Below are 20,923 nucleotides of genomic sequence, written 5' to 3' on the forward strand. Positions count from 1 at the left end.
TGAAGTAAAAGAACCCAAGGCATCTATTTATACAAAAACTAAAAATTAGCTCATCAGGTACTATACGGACACTTATACGGTCCGTATATTATTGTACGGTCCGTATAAGTGGCCGTGGTTCACCAACCAGAAAATCATCTCCCTGCTGGGAGTTATACGGACCGTATAAGTGGTCGTATAACTCCACTTTTCTGAAATGGATTCCGTCGTTTCGTTCGATCTCAAATCCTTATGGAACCTTCTTAACACTTGTTTAGCACCTCATTAACGATCTAAGGGACGTTATAACTCTTATCCAAAACATCATTAAGTCATCATTAATTCGGTACTCGTAAATCCTTTTCGATACGTAACGTATACCTTGCCTTTTCTCGGCAACTTTCTTCTCTTACCTCGAATGTCTTTGAAATCTCAATTAGGGTCATCAAATGATATTTCTTACTTATAGAAATATCGTATACCTCGTGACCTTCGTTAGTCTATTCGCTGTGCATTAACGGAAAATTTTCCAAGGTGTAACATCTCATAACTAGCATACTATTCATGTCTTACAAAACATTCCTTAAGAACACATTTCTAAATTCATCGGAGTGACGTAAGGTCGGTAAACCTCCCCTTTCCATTATGGAGCTAACATCCCTGATTAACTAATCCTTAATCAATTCCTGGTTGCATCATAAGCCTATCTTCTAGCATTCAATACCTCATTAGGGATCTCATAACTAGCATACTATTCATGTCTTACAAAACATTCCTTAAGAACACATTTCTAAATTCATCGGAGTGACGTAAGGTCGGTAAACCTCTGCTTTCCATTATGGAGCTATCATTGGCATATCTCACCTTGAAGGAACAATAATCATAAGGTGAGACCAACATCAGTAATATCGTAAGAACATCAAGAATGTAAGCTTCTAGCATTTCTATAAGAGGAATCATTATGGACATCATTTTTGAAAAATCATAGCAATAGGATCATGCCTTAGGAAAGAAAGAGACAGCCTTAACATACCTTACTGCTTACTTAACCACTCAAAGTCTACCTTTCGAGCCTGCAAATCTACATACAAGATGATTCATACAACAATCAGGCCATACGAACAATTTCACACTCAAACTTAGCTAGTTAACGGAATTCGGACATCATTTCCCCTATATTATCTACTCCAACCGATTCCAAAACAGCTCCCAAACATTAATAACAACATCACAATAACATAATGAAGATACCACATGACAAACATATACAAATCCGTCTAAGACTTCCTTCGAAAATCAGCCCATAAGCCAACAACATCAACATATCAAACTACGACCTTTATACTATGTTTTCCTCCACTTTAAACCATTAAAATTATCCAAAACAACTCAATATCAAAATCAAAAAGAAGAACATACCTTATACTTGAAGAACTTTAGTCGTACCAAGTCTCTTCAAGACCAAACTCACCACAACATCAAGTAGAAGCAAGAACAATCATTTTTCATGAACTTGTTTAGTGTAATCTTGTTGAATTCTTTATCTTAAGGACTATAAATATTTAGGGGATGTTTATGAAGGTTTCTAGAGCTCAAGGGAATGTAGAATTATGATAAAATAAGGGGAATAGGGTATTTACCCCTTGAAGGTCAGTTACACCGCCTTCCAAATTGGGCCTGCGGAGAAGCCATCTAGCACCTTATCTTGAAACGCCCATAACTATCTACTCCAATTTTGTATCGACAAACGGTTTGTTGCATTGGAAACTAGACTCAATGAACTTCAGTTTACATAGGCTATTCATTTCATCCCTCCTCATATTCTAGGAGATACACCTCTCTCAGGTTGGACTAGAATTTCACGTCCAAAATTCTGCCAAGTTTTTCAAAATTTTGACAAACTTCATTTCTTCGATTCGCTTGATCCCGAAACGTTTAGACAATTTCTTAAACTTGTTAAAAGTATTCATTAACCTTATAAGGGTTCCATGACCTTTCCGAGCTTATGTTAGTTTACTTACGACGCAAACAACACGAAAATTTTCGAGGTGTAACAAAAGCTCACTTTTGACAAGCCAATAAAATCCTTGCGAAATTCCACCTAAGATAGACTTTTGAATCACCCAATTTGGCCTTAAAATAAGAGAGATATGATGTTTTCAAGTTTTGAAGGAATGCAGAAAACTTAAGGACAAACTTAGGGGCAAAATTGTAATTTTCAGCAAAAATCACACCAAAAAATCAGCATAGCAAAAGTTTAGTAAAATGCCCATACCTCCCTCATACAATGGCGAAACGCGACGATTCTTGTTGCTATAGTTCCAAAATTACAATATGGATATAAAGGTTCAATTAAAACATAAATCAAAGCTCGGTTGCTCAATATGGTACCATTTAAGCTCAAAACGATGTCGGAACAAAAAATAAACGCCGTACAACCCAAACCCATCCAAACCTCATCAGAATTTAACCAAAATTTGTGGACAAGTCCAAAATCATCATACAAATCTGATCGAGCTCTCAAAACACCCAAACAGGTCCATCATAACCTGATGTTGACTATGGCCAACTCCGAATCATACCAGAAGCTAGTTTCTCAACCAACTATCCAAATACCCGAACCTCTCGGGAACCAAACCAATCACTCTACTAAGTCAAAAATGACATTATGGACCTAATGGAATGGATGGAACTTCAAAAAAGACCCTTTCACCCCCGATGTTGACTTTGGTCAAACTTCTTCCTTTCTTCAACTTAAGAGCTTCCAATTTCACTAAATTCGATTCGAACTCACCCGATTGCCTCAAGAACTGCGTCACCCATCCCTGCAAGTCATAAAAAATAATATGAAGCTAATGGAACAAACAAATTTCCAATTCGATTCTTTATTCTTGTCGTGACCATCTTTTCACCATAAATAGGTGTATTAAATGCTAAAACCGACTTAATTATCAAAGACCAACCAAACGAACTTTAAAATTAGCCCCGTCAATTTCCACAGGTCATAAATAATACTTCAAATCTAATGGAATCTTTAGATTGCTAATCACGTTTTCCTAAAGTAAACAATTTATCCAAATAATTGAATGCCCGAATTTCCAAAGTGAAACCATCTCTCAAAGTGACTCAAATGATATCTGTTTGACTTCAAATATGGCAAGAAAGTCAAACTAATTATTACAAAGCTTCTGGAATAGACGACACACAAAATAGAGCATGGGTTCTCAAAATGACCGACCGGGTCGTTACATTCACGGGTTGAAATTATGAAAGGATCAACTAACCTTCTATATATCTTTAAGGAATAGAAAATTAAGTTGTCATGTTTTTATGAAAAATCCTTGTTTACCGAAAGACTAAACAATGTGATTATCTTACAAGTGAATTTGGATTTAAATTATTCACCAAGATTAGCAGTTATAATTGGTGTAGAATTCAGATAGAATAAGACAAATAAAATTAGCTTAATAAACACATTACATTATTTCACATATGCATGATGCAAATAATTAAATTAATAAAAGATCGTCTCGAGCCGAGGGTCTATCGGAAACATTCTTCCTACCCCACAAAGGTAGGGGTAAGGTCCGCATACATCCTACCCTTTCCAGACGCCGCTTGTAGGGATACATTGGGTATGTTGTTATTGTTGTAATAAGAGATCGTATTACTTTCTTCGATCACTGTTACATCTCATGTTTACGTACATTGAGTTGTGTCGTAAGTTATGTTGGTGAAAGTCGAAGAGCTTTGTTATTCCTAAGGTTATAAGTATTTAAGAACATGGTTAGTATGCTTTGGAAGGATTAGAGGTCAAAAATATTGAAGCGCATGAATTTCCGCTAAATTTCCAACTTATGAAGTAACTTACGGTACATTGGAGGTACCGGCTGATGTTATAACCCATACTTTTGGAGTAATACTAGGAGTGCTTAACATGCTAAAACATTTGTGTTATGAGGCATTTCAATCGTATAATAGTCGTATGTTAAGTGTTGAAGTCAAGAAAGTTGTAAAACGAAAGTCGGCAAAAAGTTATTGCAAGTTACGTTCATAAGTTTACTGAAACTTGGATCTGATATCACTGAGCTTTACTCCCAATATACTTGGAGTTAGGGGGTGATCCACCCTGCAACTTGATAGTCTATGAGTCTAATTTCCAAAGCATTAAATCGTTCGTTGATACGACGTCGGGGCAAAGAGATATTGACATTTTAATAGCATTGCACAAGGCAACCCCTTGGGGACCCACTTGAGGCGGTGTAACTTCCCTTTTGCAATTTAAAGCGGTGGCACTTCATTTTTAGGTCATTTTCTGCTAAACCCAGATCATATATCATACTAAACTCTCTCTATCTATTCTCCCAAGGTTCAAGTGTAAATCCAAATGTAGATCACGTAAAATTATCATCGGAAATCCCGTGGTGCTAGTAGAACTTAGCTTCCTCTTGTTGTGTTGAAGTTGGGAGTTCCTTCAAGTTCAAGTAAGCTTGAGAATAAGCTTGATATTTTTATTTTAGGTAAGATTTCTCATCTCTCGTAATCATTTAAGTAAATCCAAGGATATATTACGTAAATCTTGCGCCGCAAAGCCCGTGGTGCTTGTAGAACACAAGTTCTCTTGTTTTGGTTGATTTCAGGATTGCTTTAAGGTGAAGAAAGCCTTGAATTGGTGTTGTCCCTACTGTTTTAAGGTATGATATTCCACCTCCTTCAATTGTTCGGGTATATCTAAGTATTGGCTATGTTGTTGGGAGCTAGAACTTACGAGTCGACGGTCAAAAGTTGTATAGAAGTTACGATATCGTGTTGGACTATTTTAAGGTGTTTTTATGTTTGTTTTTTTGTGGCTGTAAGTGTGAATAATGAACTTTTATATAACGTGATGATGTGTTGACGTGAAGTTGAAGGAAGGAAAAATGTAAAGAAGTGTTATGACGATTATGAGTCGAGCTTGTCGCTCGATATGTTGTACACTAGATTTCCCTAGTTAGATGTCGTTATATTTTTTTGTTGGGCTGTTCTTGTGTTGTTGAAGTGCTGGATACATGGATTAATGGTGGCATGTTATTGTTGATGTTGCGAACTTGAGGGAGGTGAAAGAAACAGGAGAGATGTTGCCCGATTTATTGTAGAACGAACTTGTCGCTCAATATATGAGTGTTGTATCATTCGTAGCTTGACACTAGTGTTATTATTGTTCATTGTAGGTTGAAGTACAGAGGATATTGTCCCCGAAAATAATAAGACCTTTATGGTAAAGTATGTAAAGGCTAGTTCCCTTCCTTTTGATGGCATGAATCTATAAAAAGAAAGAGTTGGACGAGCGTATAAGAAAAGAGTGTATCATAGAGCTCTCATGTCCATGTTGTCTCATCCTACTCTTGTTATAGCTATCCCTTGTCTGAAGTTTATATTCAGTTAGCGTTATTTTATGACTAGTCAAGCAGTAGAGAGTATGTGTGTGTATATATATGTGTGTGTGTGTGTGTGTGTGTGTGTGTGTCATTTACGACATTACTATACACACTTGCCTTTAGGGATATGTGCTTGCCTTCGGGGCTATACAAATATACATTTTTCCTTCGGGACTATTCAGATATGCACTTGTCTTCGAGGCTATACAAATATACATTTTTCCTTTGAGGCTATTCAGATATGTGCATTACTTTCGGGGCTATTCTAGGATACAGTTGCCTCCAAGGATATAAAGATATATAGTTGCCTTTGGGGCTATGCACTTGCCTTCGGGCTATTCATGTTGCCTCGGGGCCATGCATTTACACACCGAGCCCTATATGAGGCCAGATAGTTTATTTCAGTATTACTTGTATAAGATGAGTCAGAAAGGTAAGTATGTTTCCAGATTATCATTGATCCCTCAACTTACATTCAGTATATCAGTTCAATTTTAGTTATTTAGTCGCCTTACATACTCGGTACATTGGTTCTTTTGCGAGTGTTGACAAGTCACGACCCAACCCGCCATGACTGGCACCCACACTAACTCCTAATGGGCGAACCAACACATAAGTCATCTATTCATTCAAGTCCATTTTTATATTAGCAAATTCAATCTGTTATTACTCATTCAAGCACAAGATAATCAGAATAAATCATGCCATAATAATAATGAAGTAAATGCGAAAGTTCTAACTATTACAAATCCCCAAAATCCGAAAGTCCCCGTACAAGGACTCTAATCTAAAACATGTCTAAGGAAGGAAGTCTGTCTAACAAATAACCACAATGTCTGTAATAGAAATAGACATCGTAAAAGAAGATCTTCGGGCAGCCTGGCATGGATAGAAGCTCACCCTAAATCTGTCAACCACGGCCTCAACGCTAGATATGAGGACAGGTAGCAGTCTCTGGATCACAATCTGCACTCAAGGGATTGCAACAAGGTAGTATCAGTACAAACACTATGTACCGGTAGATATCATAGGCCGACTAGGATTAATATCATGCATATATCATAAATTTAATAAATAGACAAGTAAGCCAACAACACGAAATCAATAATCCATAGTAAGTCAAACAAGAATAAGTACGAATCAAATCATCCAATAATATCATGAATCACATCAGCGGAAACTACAAACGGGAAAAATTCCATCAACAATAACCTCATACTCACTGTACACACATGCTAACTGATGTCATTGCTCAGTAGTCATGACCTGCAATGGACCCATGGTGTCCATGTACCACTCGTTCCGGATACTTATCGGACCCGAGCCATAAATTCTTCGCTCCGGAAAGAACCTCGGATGTAGTCCACATCAATGTATCACTCATTTTCGGAACGAATCTCGAACCACGAGCCCATAGTCTAGGTCACATCCTCATTTCGGTCAAGTGTGCCTTTTCATAAACTGTACATAATAGTATTTCTTGTGCTCTCATTATCAATGATCAAGTCATCATTTTGTATCATAATTTTACTGAGAAGATCATATTAACTTCTCATCACAACAACATCAACTGTAGGTTCAACACAATGAATTGTGGCACGAAGTGCACAGACAGTCACTCAATCAATTGCATATAGGGGTTCAACCACAAACACATCATGCATGAAGACTAGACATGTTTTCTCCTATTGAATTCACAACACATACAATCAACTAATCAAAGTCTAACTCAAGTAGACCATAACCTACCTCAAACGTAGAGTTGGGACAGCGCGAATCATTCTGCTACAACTTTTCCCTTCCTTAAAGCCCCGTAACGCTCAAAGTCTAGAAATTAGAATGCTCAATGAGTTACAAATGCTCTAGTCACAAAATCAATGCAAGAGACCCTTCCTTTTAGCCCCATTCCAATGGGTGAATAATTTCTAGGTGTACAACAACCTAACAATGGCCTTAGTAACCACTAACCATCAATTTATAACAATATTTGATCAACACATCGCTTACAAGCAGTTTCCATGGTCAAGCTACCATTTTTATGAAACCCTAAGTCTCAATTCACTTAGTTCATGGCTCTAATGGCTCAATTCATCATTAACAGGAGTTAACCCAAGCAATTTGATGATAAATAAGTGGTCACAATCATAACCCATCAGTTATAGAAGGTCTATTAGGTTCTAGGGTTACTATTACTAATTCACCATTGAAGACCCATAAATGGGATGATAATCATGAAGATAATACGTAATGATTGAAAGGGGTGGATGAGACCTATCTCTCAAGAATATTCTTGCCCTAGCTTGGAAATTCGCCCTACGTGCTTTTGGGGAACGGTGTTAGAGCTATACGAATAAAGAATTCGGAACTAAGTGTTTAAAACCCGGAATACTGTCCCCGTCGACCGCTGTGGCGGTCAAACCATCGCTGCAGCAGTCTCGCTATAACAGCCAAATGCCTGCGGTAGCAGACCAAAAGGAACCCGACCTTTGCTATGGCGGGCCTTGTCCCGCTATAGCGACATAGCCGTAGCGGGCCATTGCCCGCCACAGCAGACACCACGAACCAAGATTGAAAGCTTGTGGTGAAGGTCTGACAGCTATAGCGGTACCGCCGTAGCGGTACACACCTCGCCGCAGCGATACCATTTGGGCAGTAAGCTCGCAATTTTTCCCAGTTTTCCACTCTATCAACAAACATTTCATCTGAGGCCTCACTAATACAAACAAAACATGCACATAGACATAAAAATACCATACGAATCCACTTGTGGCCTCGGAATTCCCAACGGAGTTCTATATTCCTACGTCTCCCCCTGATGGCTCATCACAATCAAACAAAATTCACAAAGAAGTCAAATTTTCAGCTCCTAGACTTATACAACCGAGTTTCTATTTGCTCATTCTACCCTTAGGAAGGTTTTATTTGGTGGGGTGATCCTATATTTTCCATAATGACCGGAAGGGTCGTTACATGACACCTAACTTTTGCCCTCCAGTAATTTTATTTAATTATTCAAAATTATTGAGTCACAACTGGAGTGAAATATACATTTTACAAATTGAAAATGATTTTACAAAATTATTTCAGTGACATTTTGCCATTTCATTTGGCAAAATATCATCAAGTTTATTATTGTATATCACCTTATGTAATTTGTGTATTTTAAGAATTCCAAATGTATTTATCAAGATTTTAATTCAAAATAGTGAAAAAAAACTATGAAAATTAGTTTTTTAGAACTTTTGATTGTCTAATTGATAAGTATTTTACTCCGTTAAATCAACAAATTTGATTAATTGAATAAATAATCAATTACCCCTCAACTTGATAACCTATTTAGTTTTAAAAGAAATTAATTTCAAGTTTTTTAAAATTAAAAATGTCAAATTAATCATTATGTGGTGGATATGGCCATAGTTGGAATGATCAATTAGATCTATGCTTTTTAATCAGGCTACAATTGAAATAACTATTTGTTTTCAGGTGGCCTCAATTGAAATATTGGCTTAAATTACATTCTTTAAAGCGTATCCATTTGCAAAATATATCCCTTTTTACTTTCTATTTTAGCCGGTTTAAAGGAATAAGGTATCCACCTATTTGAATCGGCCCACACACATTCATAGATAGCCAAACCTCTAATGATCTCAGTCACTTACACGGTTTGCCCTTTGAGGAGAAGCCCTAGCAGCCGCCTCATTTTCCTTTCTCTCTCATCGTTTCCTTGCCAGAAATGGCAATGATGTAGAGTACTATACTTTTCTACGGTCTGTGCGTGGTTGAAAAGGGCAACACATTAATTTTTTTGCCCTCTCTCATCGTTTCTCCACCGTGGTCAACCGTTGAAAAGGTAGGGTTACCCTCTTTTTCTTTTCTCCATTTTTCTTAATTGATTTTGTCTAGTTGTGATTTCAAATGCTGGGTTTTGATTTGTTAGTCACACAATTGGAGGGAATTCAAGAACAATTCCCTCTAATTCTGCTATTCCACATTAGTACAAACCTTAGTTGTTGGGGTTTTGGGATTTTATATAAAGAACCCTATTTCCTCATTATACACACGAAAGACTTGCAAGTTCAGCAAAAACCTATTTCTAGGTTTTAAACTGTTTGTGAGCATACTTAGGATTTTGGTTTGCCCAAAACCCTTATTAGTTCAAAATTTGGTTTCAGTTTGTTAAAACTTTTCCATTTCTTTGTGGTTTGTGTAGTTGTGAGTTTTGGAGGAGATAAGAAAGTTCTCAAGCTCCATTCTCAGCAAGGCTGACACTACAAAAGGTAAAATTCCATCCTTTCTTTGTTTATTGGTTTGTTTATTTGTTTATCTGTCTGTTTTAGTTTTAGTTTTTATTTTAGTTTAGTTTAGTTATTTGCTAAAGTGTTTTGAATATTCAAGTATGTAATTATGTGTTTTTTTAGCTTTTGTTAGTGGTAGATTAGTTATGTAATTGTTTCGGCTTTAACGTTTTAGTCTTACTAGGTTGGTTTAGTGTAAAGCACGCTTAGTTAGTATATCAATGGTTATTAATGTCATTAGAAATGTGATTTGGATCCCTATGCTTCTATTTGTTCCTTAACTAGCTTAGTATTGTTAGCATAAACTCTGTTTTGAAACCAAGTTTGGTTATGAATATTCATTTACCATTACGATCCTAAACTAGTTTGAACTAAAAGAGTGTATATTGTTCCAAGTGTTGTTGAATTGATTCCACTAGGGATATTATGTCACATGTTTGAGTAGTCTAGGTGTTGATACCTTTTATATAATTACTATCTTTGTCTAGTTGTTATTTAAGTTCAGTTTAACAAATGTTAACATATGCTTGAGTGCTCTATGCATCTGTGTGATTAGTTTGCTAAGCCAGTGCAGTCTGGTAACAGTTATTAAGCTCACTATGTTTCTAATTTTTACTTGTTTAGATTAAGATTGGTCTTCATTGAAAACTAGATATGTGAGTACGTTGATCAGTAAAGTAATTCACATTGAGTCATGAGTCTATCATCTGCATTATCATGTGTCTTGATGCTCATATGCTTATTCAGTGTAAGCTTTGTCCCTATTAAATGTTGGTGTTTGTTTAGAATAGCTAAGCATCACTAGTTATCTGTTAGTTGTTGTATAGGATGATACAAATAGTGGTTACGCATCTCATGAACTTGTCATTTTTATTTTAGCTTAAATTCTCAGAATATAACTCAATCTTATCCTGTTCAATAAGTATGTGCTATCTTTAATGAGTTGATCAGTCTTGGGTTGTGCCAATATAGGAATCAATTCATCTCACTGTTAAACAATAATCAATATGTCTTGCCTGGTTTGATGTAAGATGAACATGAAGTAACTTGATAGTAGTCTAATATTGTGCAAAGAGGATGAGCATAAAGTTTTGAGTTTGATATTTGGTTTATGAGACAATCTTAACACGAAATAGTGGAGCAATATTGTTCCTATATGTTTAAGGGTTCAGATATACATTTCATACTGTTAAACAACATATAGGACGTATATTGTTAGAACTGTTGTCACGACCCAAGTTCACTAAGTCGTGCGGGCACCTACCTTTGCCACATCGGCAGGCGAACTCATAACCCAACATTCACAAAGATAGAGAATAGCGGAAGAAAGTAAAGTAATGTAAGTCTCATACATATAATATAAATAAGTGCGGAAGTAAATGAAATCCGCCCCACTATCTGGTCTGGTCATACAAGAGTATCTAAACAAAATACTACAGATCTGAATAATAATACATAAGTAGTCTTAAAATCATGTCTCAGAATGGAAAGCAAGACATAATAACGGGAAGAGTCTTTGGGTAGCGAACATCCTCATGCTCACCCTGAAGACACTCGAATCAGCAATCCTCGAGTATTAGCCACGAGGGGTAGAAGTAGATCTAACCTGGTACTCTACATTCATAAAAGAATGCAGCAAGTGCAGGTCAGTACAAACAACAAGCACTGGTAAATATCATAAACCGACTAAGACTAGCTAACATATATAAAGACAACAAGCAAGATAAACACGTAAAACAACAAGGTACAAGTCAACACGAATCCATAACCACGGTACAAGTCATCACATATGTTATAGCATCTAAACCCAACTGTGCCAAGTATTAGTATAACCATTCCGAACCGATATATCACAATCATATCACAACAAGTCATCACCTATGTTATAGCATCTAAACCCAATTGTGCTAAGTCTCAGTATACCATTCGGAACCAGTATATCATAATCATATCAAAACCGTATCACAGAAAACCAAGAGGTACAATGCAATGCAATAATGTGTGAATGATGAATGCAATGCATATGCACCGTACACATGTACTCCCACTGATGGAACATCACATCTCGGCAACACAACCCATGTGGGACCCGCGAAGTCCATGCATCAGTCATTCCGCACATAGCCCAGAGATGACGCCTTCCCACCTATATGTCTCAAATCAGTCATTCCACACACAGCCCATAGATGACTCAATATACAATGTGTTTCAACGTATCAGTATTTCTTTCTCACTTCCATCCTCAGTATCATAACAATGCAATATCAATGTATCATAGAAATGAGTATGAATACGATGCAATGTAATATCAACAATCAATCCAATCCTAAACAGTACCACACATGGCACACAAGTAGTATCAATAATAAGACAACACCCTAAGCCGCTATGGAATCATATTTCTTATCTCAAAATGAAATCAAGTAAAGTACTGCAATATCATAGTCATGATATATCACTAATTACCAATATTCGATGTCTCAATGTGGCAACAAGCCAATAAGTAAATAGAATAAGATAAGTCAACAAAGCAACGGGGTGGCTAGCCCCTAAATCATACAACAAGGCCCAACCTAAGGCAATATCCAAACCAACTTCATACCCGAAGGTTTACATGTATTCACCGACAATATCATCTAAACATACGCTTTTCTAATTGAAGGCTCACCATAAGATCAATTGTAAGCTACCTCGAGAGCCAAGCAACAAAGTCTCTAGTAGTCAAACGTTAGTCTTTCCCTTCCTTTGAGCCTCGAGATAATGGAAGTCTAATCATATCCGAATTATGAAATTAGAATCAAGAAAAACATCATTCAATCCTTACTTCTATTCAAGACCCAAATCCCAACCTATCGAATAATGGAGTTTATGAACTAAAAAGATGAAATTACGAACCTATAGGTCTCAACATGAAATTAATGGTCTAGGTGATCAATTCCCATCAATTATAAGCTAGAAGAACTAACAAATCACTTAAATTTGGATTCTAGGAAAAAATCCCAAATTTGGGTATAAACCCTAACATCCAATTCCATAATTTAGCCGCTAATTAAGAAGGAATCATGTAATAATAGTTTCTAATCATCAATTCCATGATTACTAAAGCTAACCCAATCAATAATTCAAGATTTAATTGTTACACGTAAATTTCTCCGTACTTGTATGATGAGTGGAATGATGAAAAGTTGAGTGAATGATGTTTTATTAAGTCGGGAATGGCTAATTAAGAATTTTTGGAAAATAAGAAAGTCGCGGAAAATTTTTCAGCCCAGTGATCGTATATGTCATTATACGGCCCGTAAAGTGGTTTACGGACCGTATAGTGCAATCGTCCTCCAGCTTGTCAAAAATCCCAACTTTCTGTAAATGTTGAATATGGTTAAATACGACCGAGTTTACGGCTCGTAAACTAGTTTACAGACCGTAAACCAGGTCGTAAACTACCATGTCCATCAGCCAAAACTTTCTGTCTTTGAAATGGTTAAATACGACCACAGTGGGCGGACCGTAAATCAAAATACGGTCCGTATATGGTGGTTTACGACCACTGTTCACCCCGACAAGAATTCATTAAAGATCAGATTTTGTGATTTTTAAAAGAGACTTAAGCCTCATTTCACTTCATTTTCATCCATACACCTCAAGAGACATTCTACAACTCTCTAAATAATTCCTCCACAAGAATTCAAGAGAATTAAAGGGAATATCAAGACCAACAACACTAATTTCATGGAATCAAGTGTAAGAACACAATAAAGGATCATCTAAGTGAAGAAATTTCAAGAAGGTGGGACTAGGGTTTTGGCTAAGTGAAGTATTTCAACTTAAGGATTGTTCAATCATCATCCAATGTAAGTTTCATGACTATTCCATGTTGTTTGAAGTATTGGAAAGCTTAGACACTTGAAAGGTAGAAGAACATAGAAATGGGTCATTATTGAGTGAATAGTGACATAAATGAATGATAGTGGAATCGAACTATGAATATTGAAGTGTTGTGAGTACTAATACGTTATAAATGATGTTTATATCATGAAACAAGCATTAAATGCATGAAAACACAAGGATGCGCTAGAAGTAGAAATAAGGGAAAATTGGAGGAAAATGGTGGATTTTGCCAAACGCACGTAAATGACGATTGTCGATTATGATATTGCGAATAATATTATGAATATTGGGAGTTGATATAGAACGTGAGAAAAGTAGTATGAGCGAAGGAAGCGTTGCCCGACTTATCCTAGAATTAGCGACACGTTCTTATAGTCAGTTACTAATGATGATCCGAATTCTCTTATGAAGGTAACGACGTGATATCGATGGAGAACAAGTGAGCGATATCTTAGCTAAACGACCGAGGTATGTGAGGCTAGTCCTTCTTTCTAATGGCATGAATCATTTAACTTGAATCCCTATTCCTTTTATGAGTTCTTACATTCTAAGAAGTTAAAAGCTTATACTTATGAATGTCTATATGAGATAAGTTATACGATATGATGACACTAGAATGATGATGATGTTATTCCTTGCCTACACTCACCTTATGTACTAGTCCTTTCAAGGTGGGGCAGAATGTCCATGATGGTTCCATAATGTAATCGGGGAATCACGACCTTACGTCACCCCGATAGAGTAAGGTTGATCATGAGTCATATATACGCATTATGATAAGATAAGTATTTTATGATAAGCATATTACTATGAGTATTTACATTAAGCATGTCATGATTGCATTCACACCGGGCCTAGTTGGCCGGGCAGACACCGCTTCGGCGGGCGGCGATACGGATACACCACGACCTACGGGCGTGGGCAGACACCACTAGTGGGCGGCATGAGATGGTACCCCGGACGCGGGAGGCTTGGACAAGGGCGAATATTATTGATTATCACACCGTTCCGACATGGACGGGCAGCTTGCATATGATGCATACATGTCATGATGATGAGTATGAGTAAGATAGCATTCATTACTTCATTTATGATTATCAATCAGATCCAGATGTCTCATGTTGATGTTATCCTCATATTATTGATGTTTCCTTTCATTATGTATGCCTCTCATACTCGATACAATATTCGTACTGACGTCATTTCTTCGGACGCTGTGTTCATGCCCACAGGTAGACAAGGAGGAGAGCTTGGCCCAGGTCCTCAGTAGCTGTCAGCTGTTAGATAGCACTCCATTGTTCGGAGGTGCTTATGGCTATCCTTTTGATGTACATTCATATATGCATATTTTGTGCATGACGGAGTCTTGTTCCGTCTATGTATTCATTATGTTAGTAGAGGCTCGTAGATACGCGGTGTGGGTTAGATGGTCTCACAAGATGTTTTCATATGTATGTATATTGTTTGATGGCCGAGAGGCAAATGTATATAAAGTACTTATGTTTTGATAAAATATGATTTTCCTACAATTGGTATGTAAAATTGATAAAAGAGTATTAAATGAGCAAGATAAGTAATAGTAGAGTGAGCGGTGCTCGGTAACTAGCTCCGGGTACCCGTCGCGGCCCCTAGCTGGGTCATGACAGAAGTGGTATCAGAGCAGTTCGCCCTAGAAAGTGTCTACGAGCCGTGTCTAGTAGAGTCTTGTTTATGGTGAGTTACGCGTCACGCTAATAAACAAGAGGCTACAGGGCATTTAGGAAAATGACCATCCTTCTTCTCATGAGATCGTGCGATAGAGCCCTGCCTAGGATTATATTATTCCTAAAAGTGCGTTATGGTTTCGGAAAAATGCCGCCGAAAGGAAAAGCTACAGCTGCCCAGAAAGGCAAAGCTACGACGAAGAAGCGGGCAGAAAGGGAGCCTCCGGCCGATGTAGAGGAAAGTGAATCGCAAAGTGAGGCCGCGCCCAATGTAGAAGAGCAGGGGGAGCCTCAGCTCCGATTCCTCCACCGGGTGCTTCGGGTCAACAAGTGTCTGAGGCCATACATTTATTGACGCAGTTGGTTGCCGCTCAGGCACAACGACAGAATGCGGGCCCAAGTGATCGTTCAGCTAGCACAAGAGCCCGTGATTTCCTTACTCTAAATCCTCCAGAATTTTTCGGGTCGAAGCTGGACGAGGACCCACAAGGTTTTATCGATGAGATGTTGCAGACGCTGAAACTTATGCATGCTTCTGAGACTGAATCTGTAGAGTTGGCCTCATATAGACTTCGCGACGTGGCGGTGCTATGGTATAAGAATTGGGTGATAACAAGAGGAGAGAATGCACCACCTCCCGTGTGGCAAGAGTTTGCAGATGCCTTTATTCGTCACTATTTGCCACCTGAAGTCCGCCGAGCTAGAGCGGACAGGTTCTTGAATTTGAAACAAGGAAGCATGAGTGCCCGAGAGTATAGTATGTAATTCAACTCATTGGCCCGGTATGCTCCGACTATGGTGGCTGACATGGGAGACTGAGTCTATAGATTTGTGAGTGGTTTAGGACCACACTTGTTTAGAGATTGTCTGACAGCCTCTTTGCAAGACGGGATGGATATTTCCTGGATACAGGCCCATGCTCAGAACCTCGAGGAACGACAACGACAGCAGAGAAGTGATCGTGAGGGTGACAGAAGACAAGGTAAGAGGGCTAGATCTATGGGGGAGAGCAGTGAGTACCGAGGGGGATCGAGACAGACATATTCTAGGCACTCAGGTCAGTCAGTGACTAGTGCACCTCCTAGATTCGCAGATAGGAGGGTTGATCGTTCTACTCAATCAGGCTAGGGGCAGAGTTCGAGGGCTTCAGATTCGCAGCCTAGGGGAAACTTTAGCCAGAGGAGACCTTCAGTACCGCGGTGTAGCCAATGCGGTAAATTGCATTCCGGACAGTGTCGTCAGGGTTCGGATGCTTGTTATGCTTGCGGGTTGGTTGGTCATATGATGAGAGATTGCCCTTCAGCGAGAGATAGAGCTGGGACTCAGCCCACAGGTTCGGCAGCGGGTTCTTCTTCAGCACGCCCGACAGCACAGACTTCTTAGACTACAGCAGGCAGAGGCACAGGTAGAAGGGTAGCATCCGCTTTAGGTGTTGTTCAGCCCCGTGTGTATGCTTTAGCTGGGCGACAGGATCTTGAGTCTTCCCCAGATGTTTTCACAGGTACCTTGACTATATTTTCCCGTGACGTATATGCTCTGATTGATCCAGGTTCTACCTTCTCATATATTACTCCGTATATCGCTGATTGTGTTGGGTTAAGACCTGAGCCAATTAAACCTTTCGAGGTATTCACTCCGGTTGGTGATCCTGTAATAGCGAGGCAAGTATATCAGAACTGTGTAGTCATTATATGTGATCGCCAGACAAGGGCTGATTTGATTGAACTTGAGATGATAGATTTTGACGTAATTATGGGTATGGACTGGTTGGCATCATGCTATGCTAATGTTTGTTGCCGGACAAAGGTAGTTCGATTCCAATTTCCGGGAGAGCCTATACTCGAGTGGAAGGGCAATACAGCTTCCCCAAAGGGTAGGTTTATTTCCTACCTTAAGGCGAGAAAGATGATAGTCAAAGGGTATATTTGTCATCTAGTTCGGGTTCATGACACGGAAGCGGAAGTGCCAACTTTCCAGTCTGTCCCGGTAGTGAATGAATTCCCAGATGTGTTTCCCGACGAGTTACCAGGCCTTCCTCTAGAAAGGGAGATCGACTTTGCTATTGATGTACTACCAGACACCGAGCCTATTTCTATTCCTCCATATCGAATGGCTCCAGCAGAACTGAAAGAGCTAAAAGCACAGCTAAAAGATTTACTTGAGAAGGGGTTTATAAGGCCTAGTTCCGCACCATGGGGAGCACCAGTCCTTTTCGTAAGGAAGAAAGACGGATCTCTACGAATGTGCATCGACTACAGGCAGTTGAACAAGGTGACAATAAAGAATAAATACCCTCTTCCTAGAATTGACGACTTGTTCGATCAGTTGCAAGGTGCTAAATGGTTCTCCAAGATAGATCTGAGATCGGGTTATCATCAGGTGAGAATTAGGGAAGCAGATATTCCCAAGACCGCCTTCAGGACAAGATATGGTCACTACGAGTTTCGAGTAATGTCGTTCGGGTTGCCGAATGCCCCGGTGGTGTTCATGAATTTAATGAATAATGTGTTCAGGCCGATTTTGGATCTTTTTGTGATAGTGTTTGTCGACGATATCCTGGTATATTCTCGCACAGAGTCAGAACATGCAGATCATCTAAGAATTGTTCTTGGCGTTCTTCGAGATCAGGAATTGTATGCAAAGTTTTCGAAGTGCGAGTTTTGGCTGAACTCAGTGGCATTTCTAGGCCATGTTATTTCAGATGATGGTATCCGAGTCGACACTCAGAAAATAGAAGCTGTGAAGACTTGGCCAAGACCTACGACGCCTACAGAAGTTCGTAGTTTCCTTGGGTTAGCAGGATACTATAGAAGATTTGTAGAGGGCTTCTCATCTATTTCAGCCCCATTGACAAAGTTAACCCAGAAGTCGGCTAAATTCCAGTAGAGTGATGCCTGTGAGCATAGCTTCCAAGAGCTGAAAAACAGGTTGACCTCAGCGCCAGTGCTAACACTTCCAGAAGGATCAGATGGCTATGTGGTATATTGTGACGCCTCCGGCGTGGGATTAGGATGTGTATTAATGTAGAATGGGAATGTTATTGCATATGCTTCGAGATAGTTGCGAAAACATGAACAGAATTATCCCACTCATGATCTTGAGCTAGCTGCGGTCATTCATGCATTGAAAATATGGAGACACTACTTATATGGTGTGCACGTGGACATCTATACGTATCACAAAAGCCTTCAATATATTTTCAAACAGAAGGAGTTGAACCTGCGGCAAAGGAGATGGTTAGAATTACTGAAGGATTATGATGTTAACATTCTATATCATCCAGGGAAGGCGAATGTAGTAGAAGATGCACTTAGTCGCCGATCGATGGGTAGTTTATGTGGAGTTCCTTCGGAAAAGCGAGAAATGGTTCGTAAAGTCCATCGGTTAGCAAGTCTCGGCGTACGGCCCATTGATTCAGGAGATGCAAGTATTAGCATCAATGACCCCACAGTTTCATCATTGAATCTAGAAGTGAAGGAACGACAATATGAAGATCCTCAGTTACGCCACTATCGAGATCTATCTCAGGAAAAGGAAAAGTCTCCATTCGAAGTTTCCATAGAAGGGGTTCTTAGATATCGAAGCCGGCTATGTGTATCGAATGTGGCGAACTTGCGCCAACGGATTTTAGAAGAAGTACATTATTCCCGGTATTCTATTCATCCAGGTGCAACCAAGATGTACCACGATCTCAAATTGGTATATTGGTGGGATGGCATGAAGCAAGACATATCAGAATTTGTAGCACAGTGTCCGAATTGCCAGCAAGTGAAGGCCGAGCATCAAAAGCCAGGAGGGTTATTGCAAGCAATGGAAATTCCTACGTGGAAATGGGAAGAAATTAATATGGATTTTGTGGTAGGGTTACCCCGTACGCGAGGGAAGTATGATTCTATATGGGTGACCGTGGATAGACTCACGAAAGCAGCTCATTTTCTCCCCGTTAGAACCACATATTCAGCGGAAGATTATGCTAAATTGTATCTCAAGGAGATTGTACGACTTCACGGTATTCCTTTGGCCATTATCACAGACAGAGGGGCACAGTTCACAACCAAGTTCTGGAAGTCCTTTCAAGAAGGTCTAGGTACCCAAGTTAAGCTCAGCACGGCGTTCCATCCGCAGACTGACGGACAAGCCGAGCGCAGTATTCAGACCTTAGAGGATATGCTACGGGCATGTGTATTGGACTTTGGCGGTAGTTGGGATGAGCATTTGCCTCTTATTGAATTTGCCTATAATAACAGCTATCATTCCAGCATTCAAATGGCCCCGTATGAAGCCTTATATGGAAGAAAATGCAGATCTCCAATTGGATGGTCTGAAACCGGAGAAGTACAATTGATAGGCCCCGACTTGATACAACAAGAAGTTGAAAAGGTTAAAGTGATTCGAGACCGACTGTTAACAGCTCAAAATCGCCAAAAGTCTTATGCAGACAACCGCCGACGGGATTTAGAATTTCAGGAAAATGACGGGGTATTTCTGAAGGTATCGCCAATGAAAGGGGTGATGAGATTTGGCAAAAGAGCGAAATTGAGTCCAAGATACATCAGACCTTATGAAATTGTCCGTAAGGTGGGACAGGTAGCATATGAATTGGGTTTGAATCAGTTCACCCGGTATTTCATGCTTCGATGCTCCGCAAGTGTGTTGGGGATCCTACACGAATAGTTCTGGTTGATGATGTGCAAGTAACAGAGAAGCTAACATACGAGGAAATGTCCATTGTCATTTTGGATAGACAAGTACGAAGGCTTCGGAATAAAGAGGTTGCTTCAGTCAAAGTTCTATGGCGAAACAATAATCGGGAAGAAAGGACTTGGGAAGCAGAGGAGAAGATGAAATCTATGTACCCCCATTTGTTCCAATCCCCAAAAGAGATTCAAGATGAGGCGTCGATGGTGTAAGGTATGTATGTTTTAGTTTTATGTTTTTGGTCGTGTGTGGCCATAAATGCGTTGATATTGTGATATAGCCCTGTGAGGCGAAGATATTGTGGGTTGTTGTAGTGGAAAGGTAGTGTCCGAATTACAAAGGAAACTCTGGCAAAAATTTTCCAGAATCCCCGAGTGTCGAACATTCGAGGACGAATGTTCCAAAAGGGGGGAAGAATGTTACAGCTCGGAAATTTCTCCGTACTTGTATGATGAGTGGAATGATGAAAAGTTGAGTGAATGATGTTTTATTAAGTCGGGAATGGCTAATTAAGAATTTTTGGAAAATAAGAAAGTCGCGGAAAATTTTTCAGCCCAGTGGTCGTATATGGCACTATACGGACCGTAAAGTGGTTTACGAACCGTATAGTGCAATCGTCCTCCAGCTTGTCAAAAATCCCAACTTTCTGTAAATGTTGAATATGGTTAAATACGGCCCGGTTTACGGACCGTAAACCAGGTCGTAAACTACCATGTCCATCAGCCAAAACTTTCTGTCTTTGAAATGGTTAAATACGACCACAGTTGACGGACCGTAAATCAAAATACGGTCCGTATATGGTGGTTTACGACCACTGTTCACCCCGACAAGAATTCATTAAAGATCAGATTTTGTGATTTTTAAAAGAGACTTGAGCCTCATTTCACTTCATTTTCATCCATACACCTCAAGAGACATTCTAGAACTCTCCAAATAATTCCTC

General features: G+C 39.2%; 1 long non-coding RNA gene across 1 annotated transcript; it reads left to right on the forward strand.

Moving 5' to 3' along the window:
- The first annotated feature begins 9,047 nt into the window (after window positions 1-9,047).
- LOC132642543 (uncharacterized) lies at window positions 9,048-15,641 on the forward strand. The gene is made up of 4 exons (XR_009583226.1): window positions 9,048-9,246; window positions 9,607-9,673; window positions 13,991-14,047; window positions 14,812-15,641. It is a non-coding gene; the product is annotated as an uncharacterized LOC132642543 (long non-coding RNA).
- The last annotated feature ends 5,282 nt before the right edge of the window (window positions 15,642-20,923 follow it).

Source organism: Lycium barbarum, chromosome 5 (genome assembly GCF_019175385.1).
Source record: "Lycium barbarum isolate Lr01 chromosome 5, ASM1917538v2, whole genome shotgun sequence".
NCBI classification, from domain to species: Eukaryota; Viridiplantae; Streptophyta; class Magnoliopsida; order Solanales; family Solanaceae; genus Lycium; species Lycium barbarum.